Source organism: Rhamphochromis sp. 'chilingali' (genome assembly GCF_963969265.1).
Source record: "Rhamphochromis sp. 'chilingali' genome assembly, chromosome: 4".
Taxonomy (NCBI): Eukaryota; Metazoa; Chordata; class Actinopteri; order Cichliformes; family Cichlidae; genus Rhamphochromis; species Rhamphochromis sp. 'chilingali'.
This window is the reverse complement of record NC_137948.1, coordinates 24528186-24539872: the sequence shown is the minus strand read 5'-3', so window position 1 is coordinate 24539872 and position 11687 is coordinate 24528186. Positions and strand designations below refer to the sequence as shown.

The 11687-nt window shown below is 42.4% G+C and overlaps 1 pseudogene across 1 annotated transcript; it reads left to right on the top strand.

The window, feature by feature from the left end:
- The first annotated feature begins 228 nt into the window (after window positions 1-228).
- On the top strand, window positions 229-11687 carry LOC308395003 (arachidonate 12-lipoxygenase, 12R-type-like; annotated as a pseudogene). Its single transcript has 8 exons — window positions 229-385; window positions 711-826; window positions 944-1047; window positions 1355-1521; window positions 8232-8529; window positions 8693-8779; window positions 8893-9062; window positions 11636-11687. The product of its transcript is annotated as an arachidonate 12-lipoxygenase, 12R-type-like (transcript).

The window sequence follows — 11687 nt, the reverse complement described above, 5'->3', positions numbered from 1 at the left end:
TCTGAAGAACTTCTTCTTGTCATTGATAAAGGTAAGAGATCTTTTCACTGGATTTCAGTCAGAAACTATGGGTGGAAAAAAAAAAAAAAGTTCAACATAATCTCTTAAATTTCTTTTCCATTGTCCTTTTCATTGTGATGCCACAATTGTAAATGTTTACATTTCCAAATCAGTGCTATAGGATCATAACTTCTTCCCACCAGGATTTGACCACATTCAAGAGGAAAAATGGTGCAGTATGAAGTGGCCGTGCTCACTGGTGATCGCCTTAATTCCACTACTCTTAACAATGTCTTCATTAAGCTGGTGGGCACAGATGGGGAGAGTGATCGCACGTGGCTCATGGGCTTGAAAGGGGCTACATCCTTCGTCAGAGGAGCCGTAAGTCTGAAATATGCATCTTCATCATTAAAAGTTTCTCAGGTTTCATGAGCTTATGAAACCTGAGCTTATACAGATTTTATACAGATTTTAGCTTTACAGCTCCTGAAAACTGGAATACAAATGCTGTCCAGTTATAGCTGAATATCCTAATACTAAACCTAAAGCTTAAATATATTTAACCTTAAAATTAAGCATTACAGCATATTCTTTGTCTGCTGGGATTAATTTAAAAAAAATTAAACTATTGCATATGTTGCAGAGAAAATCATGTCTTACTGCAATTAACATCCTCATTATTCTGCTGTTGCTTTGTTTCAACAGCTGAGATGCATATGCAGAGAAAATACCTCACTCCATGAAGGCAAAAGACCCATCGTCACTGCCATAGGAGGTTCAGTTCTCCTTCACCAAAAATTCCGTTTTTCTTCACTGCTTCCACAGGATGAAGTTCTAATATTATAGAACAAATACACAAGAAACAAACATGTGTCTCTCTTTACTTATCAAAAGTATATTAAGTATCACAATCAAGTTAAATAAATGTGCTCTTCTGTTTCAGACTGACTGAGCTGAAGCTGAAGGGACTGGATAACTGTAAGAAGAAGTGGGATAATATTGACAGCATCAATCGAGTGTTGTGCTGCAAAAAGACTGACATATCAGGTAATTAACATCATAGCATAATGGAGTCCTTGTACTGTATGAACAATAATATGTACTTAGCTGTTACTCTAAAATTATTCCTAGAATAAGCTGCTAGCATAATGACTAATGGCAGTATGTGTTCATTTGTTGTTGTTTTTTAATCTGATCTTGGAAGAATGTGAAGCCCTATTTTACATTAATGATAAGTGTTTAAAAATGTAAAGAATGTGTATCAACACATTTACAGAAAGGTCTTACCTTTTTTTATATTTGATATAACATTTAAGACATGAAGTCAGAAATTGAATTTGTTTCTTTTTCACAGAATATGTTCATGAACACTGGAAAGAGGATGCTTTCTTTGGCTACCAGTTTCTAAATGGTGTCAACCCCATGTTGATTCAGCTTTGTACAGCCCTGCCCAGTAACTTCCCTGTCACTGATGACATGGTCTTTCCCCATGGCCAGTGCACCCTTGCAGATGAAATGAAGGTGACTGTCTCTTATGCAAAAGGAGAAAGAATTTTTTCTTGTATCAGTTTATTCTGCCCTCACTGCTACACTGGATACAGTTATGCAGATAGATAAACTCCTCGACAACTGACAGGTGTATCGTCCCTTTTATTGACGCTGCCTTCAATTATCAACAGAGTGAAACTACAAACAGAAGAAATAAGCAATATTCAGCCTATATATTCACACGATAATGCAAATCAGTTGGCTAAACTAGCTAACATTGGAAAGAAAGTAAATCTGAATACAGTACACCTTTAACCATAAAAGTGCATAAATAATAGCCAATATAGTTGCATTAACTCTTGTTCAACTTAAATACTCACAAGCGATGCTTTCTGTAAAACAACGAAGAGGATGGATGCAGATGTTTATCTGAACAACATGCTGAGTCAGTCTTTTCTCAAAGTGTGCTGCATTACTAACTCTACAGCTAATAACAAACAAATCTTGGCATGAAAGAACTGTAGCGACTCTTGCTGGTGGGAAGAAGAACTACACCAGCACACTCCCCGTCTGACATCTATTGGATGTCATCACCATCTTTAAGGATCAATGTCTCTATTAGTATTTCGCAGCAGGAGTACAGTCTCTGTCACTGGTCTTAAGAAGGTTTTAGATATTCCTCCAGAAGTGACCTTTACCTCAATCTTTCTGACATGTCCGTCTTGGCTAGGAAAGGTCTCAACAACCACCCCCATGGGCCAGTGGTTTCTTTTAGCTCGACTGTCCTTTAGAAGAACTAGATCTCCCTTTTGAAGGTTTTGACTCACAGATTGCCATTTTCTTCGCTCTTGGAGTGTCGGCAGGTACTGTGTTTTCCAACGGTGCCAGAAGACATTTGAAAGATGTTGCACTTGTCTCCATTGGCGTCCGAACATATCTTTATTGTCAAAGTGTCCGGGTGGTGTAGGTGGTAATCCAGTTTTCTGCGTAAGGAGGGTAGCAGGCGTAAGAAGAAGGGGGCAATCTGGATCTGATGAGACTGGTAGTAGCGGTCGAGAGTTTACAATAGCGGTTACCTCTGCTAGAAGGGTAACGAGAACCTCATGGGTCAACAGGCGAACTGAGTTGACAGTTAGCATAGAGTCCAGTATGCGCTTCACGATGCTGATCATGCGCTCCCAACTTCCTCCCATATGAGAACTATGAGGAGGGTTGAAGATCCATGTGCATTCATTCTTGGATAAAAAGTCTTGAATTTCCTGGTTGCCGCAGTGTTTTGAAGTTATTCCGAGCTCCTTGCACGCTCCCAGAAAGTTGGTCCCACAGTCGGACCTCAGCTGCTTTACTGGTCCTCGGATAGAGATGAATCGTCTCAGAGCATTGATAAAACTAGACGACTCCATCGTCTCGATGACCTCAACATGAATGGCCCTGATGCCCAAGCAGGTGAAGATGACGGCCCAGCGTTTGCTGCTAGCAAGGCCTCCTCTTGTTCTCCGAGAGCTTATTGTCCACGGTCCAAAGACGTCAACTCCGACGTAAGTGAACGGGGGGCAGACTGTCACACGATCGATGGGTAAGTCTGACATTTTTTGCGTTTCTGTGTTCCACCTGAGCTTGCGGCAAATTACACAGTGGTGGATGACTGAACTGATGCTCCGTTTCCCACCAACAATCCAGAAGCCAGCGGATCTCATGGCTCCCTCTGTGAAATGGCGCCCCTGGTGCTGCACCTGTTGGTGGTAGTGTCGGATTAGTAAAGTAGTTAAATGGTGGATGCCTGGGATGATAATGGGGTGTGCTTCGTCGCTTTCCATGCTGGCTTGTGAAAGGCGACCACCAACCCTGAGACAGTCTGCATTGTCTTTGAAAGGAGAGAGTTTTCTGAGAAGGCTCTGTTTTGGAATGTCTTTTTGGGCTTGAAGACATGTGAAGATGTCAGGGTAAACCTCGTGTTGAAGACCACTCAGAACAACGCTCTTTGCCTTACTGTAATCTTCTGGACTAAGACTTTTGCAGATATGCCAGCCATGACACCCTTTTGGGGGAGTGCTATTCCTGTAACACCTTGCAATATGAATGAGCCTTGCTATTGCTCTCAACAGTGACCCTCAAGTAGAGAAAGACGCAAATCGTCTCGTTTCGAGGAAAGAAGCCACGACATTGGTTGAAAGTGATGTCACTGTTGGACGGATCTCAGGATCTGATTCAGGATTGACTAGTTCAAAGGTATGTTTAGTCACTTCAGGAGTTGCTCTCAGTAGGTAATCTGGTCCTTTGAGCCATGTGCTTGATGAGAGTGCACTAGCTGGGATTGATCTTGAAGCTATGTCGGCTGGGTTAAGCTCTGTTGGAACGTAGTTCCACTGCTCTGGGTTGGACGATTTTCGAATCCTCTGTACGCGATTGCATACATAGACGTAGAATCGTCTGGATTCATTCTGTATGTATCCAAGTACCACTCTGCTGTCTGTGAAAAATCTTGTAGAATGGAAGGGAACATCAATTTCCTCTGTGATAATGTCAGCAATCTCGACAGCAAGAACAGCTGCACATAGCTCGAGCCTGGGGATTGTTATTTCTTGCTGCGGTGCGAGTTTTGCTTTGCCAAACATGAATCCCAGTTCATTGTTGCCTTCTGAGTCTGTTAGCTTGACATAGGCTACTGCAGCGATAGCTTTTGTAGACGCGTCACAGAATATACAGAGCTCCCTTTTTTCTGCACCATTGAAGGATATAGAGGTGTACATTCTCGGTATTCTGACTTCTTCGAGAAGTTTCAGGGACTCTTTCCATGCACTCCACTCTTGGAGCAACTTTTCTGGGAGTGGATCATCCCATTGACATATGTCTGTGGAAAGTTCTCTAAGGAGAGCTCTGCCTTTGATGCTGACCGGAGCTGCAAACCCGAGAGGGTCAAACAGACTGTTGACAACTGAAAGTACCCCTCTGCGGGTATAGGGCTTCTCAGCAGTGGACGCTTGAAACGTGAATTTGTCTGTTGCAATGTCCCAGCTTATTCCAAGGCTTCTTTGCATAGGTGGAATGTCAGCTCCTAAGTCGAGGTCTTTTAGACCTTTGGCTAGATCGTTTTTGTGGAATGCCTTCATTACGTCCACGTCATTGGATGCAATCTTGTGTAGCCTCAGATTAGATGAAGCCATAGTGTCTTGAGCGTTTTGCATAACAACAATGGCATCAGTACTTGATTGGAAGGAGGCAAGACAATCATCTACGTAAAAATGTCGTTCCACCAGATGTTGTGTAGTGATGTCTTGCTTGTCTCGGTCCTCTGATGCCCTTCTGAGTCCGTAAGTTGCAACTGCGGGCGACGGGCTGTTGCCAAAGACATGTACAGTCATTCTGTATTCCACGATCGGTTGATCCATGTCATTGTTTTGGTGCCAGAGGAATCTCAAAAAGTTCCGGTGGTCCTCCCTGACCACGAAGCAATGGAACATTTGTTTGATATCGGCTGTGACTGCCACCTTTTCTTCACGGAGTCGCATCAACACACCCAACAAGCTATTGTTGAGGTTGGGCCCAGTAAGAAGAACATCGTTGAGGGATACTCCATTGTGTTGTGCGCTTGAGTCGAAGACAATGCGTATTTGTTCCGGTTTGCGCGGGTGGTACACGCCGAAGAAGGGGAGGTACCAGCACTCTTCTTCTTTAGTGAGTGGTGGCGCTATCTCAGCGTGGCCATTGTCAAACAAAGTTTGCATAAAGTCTGTAAACTGACCTTTTACCTGAGGGCGTTTGTTCAGCATGTGGCGTACCGATGTAAGGCGTTGCATAGCCTGCCGCTTATTGTTCGGCAGCCGTGGCCTGGGTGAACGAAAAGGTAGTGGCGCGACCCAACTGTTAGCACTGTCCTGGTAGACTTCCTTATCCATTATCTGTAAAAAGGCCCTTTCCTCCTGTGAGTAGCCGAGGCTCTCGTCCAAACTTGTTTGTTTGAAAACTGTTTCTCCAATCGAACTTTGTGTGCTTGAATAACGTCCCTTCCAATGAGCAGCAGGATCTGAGCACTCTGGTCGAGAGCCGGGATTTTGGTTGCGATTTCCTGAAGGTGGGTGTGGTTTCGAGCAGCTTCAGCTGTGGGAATCTCACTGCGATTGTCGGGTAGCATATCACACTCGATAAGTGTCTGGAGCTCAAGACGTGACGTGCAATCTGGCGATTCCACAATGAAGTTAAAAGCTCTCCTCCCTGTCACTTCCTCCAATCCAGCACAGGTTCTCAATTTATATGGAAATGAGTTTCTTGTGATGCCAAATGTGTCAAAAACCGATGATTTTGCGAGTGACCTGTTGCTTTGGTCGTCTAGGATGGCATAGGCCTTAAGTTTCTTTTCAGGTGAGTTCTTTGGGTAAATGAACACAAGGCAGATCTTGGCACATGAGTGACTTTCAAATTCACTTCCACATACTTGTGTGCATGTCGAGATAGCTGTGGGCTGTGCTGCATTGCGCTCCCCACCGTCAACTGTTACCGGCTCTGCAATAGTAGCTGTCGCAGTAGTCGTTGATGCCAGTCCCGGATGAAGAGCTGTAATGTGTAATTTTGAATCACATTCTGTACAATGTATTTCTGACTTACATGTCTTTGCCTGGTGGTTTGTAGAAGCACAGCATCTGAAGCATATCATGTTTTTCTTGAGATAGGCCTTTCGCTCCTCCAGTGGCATTTCCCTGAATGCTCTGCATTTTTTGAGAGCATGAGGTCTTTTGTGGATAGGACATTCCTTATTTGGGTCCTCAATGTTTGTAGGAGTTGATTTCGGCTCCGTACTGACAACTTCGGTTCTGATGACTGAGATAGGTTCTCTTTTAGCGTGTTTTTCGTAAAGTTTATTCGTCTTTGAAAGGGCAGGAGGAGGCGGCACAGACTGCCTAAAGCTGGGGTCGTTGCGCATTTTTGCTTCTCTACTGATGAAGGCCACAAATGCAGAGAATGGTGGAAATGACACGCAATGGTCCTCTTTGTATTTAGAACCATAGTTCATCCATTTTTCTTGCATAGCATAGGGGAGTTTTTCCACCACTGGATTAATGCCTCTCGCTGTATCGAGGTAGAGTAGACCTGGAATGTAACCTTCACTCTTTGCGGCATCTATTTCTAGGAGCAGGTCCTGTAGTTCTCTCAACAGTTGTGGATCTTTGTATGAGATTTTTGGGAAACGGTCCAATCTGTCGAGCAGTGCGTTCTCTATAGCTTCGGGGGAGCCGTAGCACTCATTTAATCTTTCCCACACCTTAGCAAGTCCTTCAGAAGGGTGGTTAATATGCACAGCTCTTAAACGATATGCATATTGCACTGATTCTGTGCCAAGCCATTTAATCAGCAAATCCAGTTCCTCACTGGCCGTTAGGTTTAAGTCACAAATTGCATTCTCAAACGAAGATTTCCATCCCCAGTAATCTCCTGCCTTGTCACTGAACCTTCGGAGGCCACCGGTGAGTAAGTCACGTCTTGCCAGAAACCTGGCTATGTCAGAAATGTTTCCTTGTTGCATGCTCACCTTATGTTCAAATCTCGGTGAAGTACCTGGTGACATTTTCTGCATTAATTTCGGAGACTGGGAAACGTTTTCTCCTTTGTCAGTACTCAGAGGTTGAAGGACATATTCCTTTAAGGTGTCCGACCTGGTTGGCTCTTGTTTTGGCGTGAGGAATGTGACATTTGGTGCAGGCATTGAATTATACTCGGTATGGCCAATTGGGCTTGTGCTGTCTTTGATGATGAGCTGGTCTTTCACATAGTTAAAGGTGCGTTCCAAAGTGTCAACCCTTTGAGGTACACTCACGTGTTCTTCTTCAAGATCATTGACTGCTGTTTCAAAAACTATTGCTTCGGCGTGTGCCGCTTCCGCGTCACGTTCTTGTTGGAGGGCTTGTAATGTGGCCTCTAGACGTGTTTCCTCTACTTTAAGCTCTGCTTTCTTAACTTGCATTTCGATTTCCTTTTTAGCGTATTCAGCTCTTTTGCGTGCTGCTTCAGCTTTGGCTCGAGCGTTTAGGGCGGCCATACTGGCAGATGACCTACTTGTACCTTTTGACCCATATGATTTCTCTGAACGGACAGATGATGCTTTATCTTGTCTTGCTTCAGACATGGTTGATGTAGCTGAGTTGACGTAACATCCAAAGGTTGTCTTGTAGAAGGACGCTTTTTCACTATTCTGCCCTCACTGCTACACTGGATACAGTTATGCAGATAGATAAACTCCTCGACAACTGACAGGTGTATCGTCCCTTTTATTGACGCTGCCTTCAATTATCAACAGAGTGAAACTACAAACAGAAGAAATAAGCAATATTCAGCCTATATATTCACACGATAATGCAAATCAGTTGGCTAAACTAGCTAACATTGGAAAGAAAGTAAATCTGAATACAGTACACCTTTAACCATAAAAGTGCATAAATAATAGCCAATATAGTTGCATTAACTCTTGTTCAACTTAAATACTCACAAGCAATGCTTTCTGTAAAACAACGAAGAGGATGGATGCAGATGTTTATCTGAACAACATGCTGAGTCAGTCTTTTCTCAAAGTGTGCTGCATTACTAACTCTACAGCTAATAACAAACAAATCTTGGCATGAAAGAACTGTAGCGACTCTTGCTGGTGGGAAGAAGAACTACACCAGCACACAGTTAGATCTTTTCAATAAATTCACTTTTACATGAGCAGATATTATATTCAGATTTCTACAATATCCTGAACTTTCAAACAGAAAGGGAACATATTCCTGTGTGACTACAAGCGTCTGGATGGAGTAAAAGCAAACACCATCAACGGGAAGAAGCAGTACTTGGTGGTGGCTCCTCTCGTCCTGCTCCACAAAGATCCTGATGATAAGCTAATGCCAATTGCTATTCAGGTAATTCAGACAGTAAGCTTTAAATTTAATAATACACCCTTCCTTCTGCCCGAGCTTTAGCCTTGTGGAAAATATCATCCCATAGTGATTTCCAGGTTGCAGAGTCTGACACGTAGATTGAAACGTGCCCATGGTGCATCCTCTGTACAAGGTAACTGACGTTTGCTATACCATTCATTTCAATGGTGTGGAAAGCATTTGTCCATAACGGATGGCATATTAATACCACCTATGAATTTCTTCACTATATAAAAAAGTGTACAAACAATATATTAAATGATCGTCTTGCTAATGTCGTTTCCTCTTCCCCATAGCTTCTCAAACCTCACACACGCTACTCACCGCATGTCAACCTCTTAGCTCGAAGTCGTCTCATATCTGAGACTGGCAGTTTCACTCAGGTAAGCAGTAAAAACATTAACATTTTATGCGATGACCAGCACACTAAAGAATTGTTTCATTTTCAGTGTTATGTACAACATTTGTCTCTAACCGTGAGCTGCCCGTTCTCTAGTTTGTAGTATTGGGTGGAGAGGGCATGTTTACCATCCTGCAGAGGTCAGTGTCCTCAATGACCTACAGCTCCCTCTGTATGCCAGATGACATTGCTGAACGTGGCCTGGAGGCTGTGCCAAACTTCTACTACAGGGATGATGGACTAAAGATTTGGGATATCATCCACAGGTATCATTGTGTTCTTACTACTGGTGGTGGTGGTGTACTATTACTGGGTTGGGCAGACGTTTGCCTTCATTACTGCCTTAGTTATTTCTGGCATAGATTCAACAAGGTGCTGGAAACATTCTTCAGAGATTTTGATTCATGCTAACATGATAGCATCACACAGTTCCTGCCTGTCATGCATGCATGATCCAAAGCTCCCATTTCACTACATCCCAAAGATGCTCTATTGAGATCTGGTGACTCTGGAAGCCATCTATGTACACTGGACTTGCTGTTACTTTCAAACCAGTTTGCAATTTCTTTTGAGCTTTGAGGTGCATTATCCTAATGGAAGCAGCCATGGATACACTGTGGTTATAATGGGATGGACATATTCAGCAACAATACTCAAACAGCTGGGACTAAGCTGCTCAAAATGTGCCAATAAAATGTCCCGCGCAACATTTCAAATACCAAACAAGAGCACTCAGACGGTGTAACTAACCCTGAAGAGCAACGGCTGTACTAAAACTTTTTATGATGTTTCATTATGACATGCTGACCTCAGCCTGTTTTTATTATGATATGATGACATCAGCGTGCTAACAATCAGGGTCACTGATTTCACATTTGGTGTGATCTTGACCTGATTTTCACCAAAATTAAAGCAGCTCAAGCTGTTATACGTATCTACCATTCAAGACCTTGAAAACTGGATGCTAGATTCCTTAAAAACATGCAAACAAACGAACACAGTTACATAATCCCTGCGTTTGAAGGAGAATATCATTGCTAGGCTAAAGTCTTGAATTCTTGCGTTTTTCATATGATTCAGTTCATTTTGCTTCAAAACCCTTTTCTTAGGATCATGATTTTCAATAGTCTTTTAAACTACATTTTTAATCCTAAAATTCTCATTTCCTTTTGCTTAACTCACTGCAAAATTAAGTTCTTTCTATAATTGATTATCTAAAGCTTTATTTTTATTCAGCAGAACTGACATGGTGCAAGTCAGCAGTTCACAGAGAACCCCTGCTTATTATACAGCTCCACCCTGACATGGAAAAAAAAGAAAAAGATCAGACATGACTGTGTGGCTCATAAAAGCGGAAACATCACAGATGGATTTGGTATATTCACGGTCCGAGGTTGAACTGTTCTGCCCTGAGCATCACCAGCACGCATGTACTGGAAATAGGTTACATTTTTGAGGCGTCTATGCAGAGCCCAAACTAGGCTATGCTAAAAACAATACCTTAAAGACATTAAATTCATTCTGCTTCACCTGGGACGCAGCACAGGAGTATTTGCAGTTGTACCTCAACCCAGTATCACGGAAAAGGATGTAATAGACCCGCTGGGCTATCATGTGGATGTCACGCTTTGCCTCTCCAGACGTGATATGGATACGCATGCTTAACTTACCTAAGGAGCTTGGAAAGAAAGCAAATTGACTTCTTTAAATTTCTTAAAGGCATTTCACCTCTGGTTCTTCAGTTCTAAAACAAACTTTAATTCGTACCTGTGTCTCTCCATCGTTTGGCTTTTGACTTGAAGCTTCTCGGATATAAGGTGAAAACTACTTCAAGAAACATCAACCATAAGCTCCTTAGACTACCATGACCTGGATGACTGAGAACTTACAGACATGCTTAAGTTGCAATACCTTGCAGTAACAGAAGACGGCAATAATTTATTTAAAGCCAACATGAAAACAGTCATGGGCAAACCTTTAAGGAAACATTACTAATACATTTATATGTAAATACATATCAACCATCTAGCTTAATCTTACCTGGCATAGAAGGACCCTTGAAAGTACTTCATTCTTTAGAATAGCCCTTTGTAGAATAGCCCACACCTTGGTAAGTAGTGACTTGTTGGCTTTAAATAAATGATCGCCCCCTGCTGGTACTGCAACTTAAGCACGCAGGTGAAGAAGCAAAGTGTGACATCCACACGATTGACCAGCTGTTTCCACAACTCAGGTCAAATATTTTATATTTGAGTTATTTATTCAGTCATTTGGGTTTTGGTTCATCTTTTGTTAGTAACATGATTAGATGACATCTGAGTTCTGTTCATAGTATGCAACCTAATGATAACTGATATGAACCACTGATATTAAATCATGCATCCTGAAACATCATCTGTACAGTAACTTAACATGAATACATTCTCATCAGTGAGTTTATCTTTGTCTCAGTCTTAAACAATTTTAACCAAAATTATCATCACAGTAAATGAAGCAGACATTAACATGAATTGGAGGGAGACTTTCTTTCAGCTGCTCCTTTTAGGATCTCTCCAGAGCGGTTGATCTGCCTCCATCTCACACTATCCCTATCATCCTCTTCTGTCACACCAGCTCTATTGTTTTTGCTAAATAAGATTCTAAAATTGCTCTGTTCACTTGCGTGTTGTGATATGTGCAGCATTAACCCAAACTCTGAACCTGAAGTACCACTTTGGGGGGAAGGAAATCATCTTCATTCTAACAGAAGAGTATTTGCAATTTGCAACTGTGCTGAAGTTTCAACAGTCTGTGGTTCTGTTCATACAGAGATTCTCTCCCTTCCTCTGCCTGTTTGTAGGATGCAACATTTTGCCCTGCCTTATCTCCTCTGGAAAGCTGGCGCTGATTGA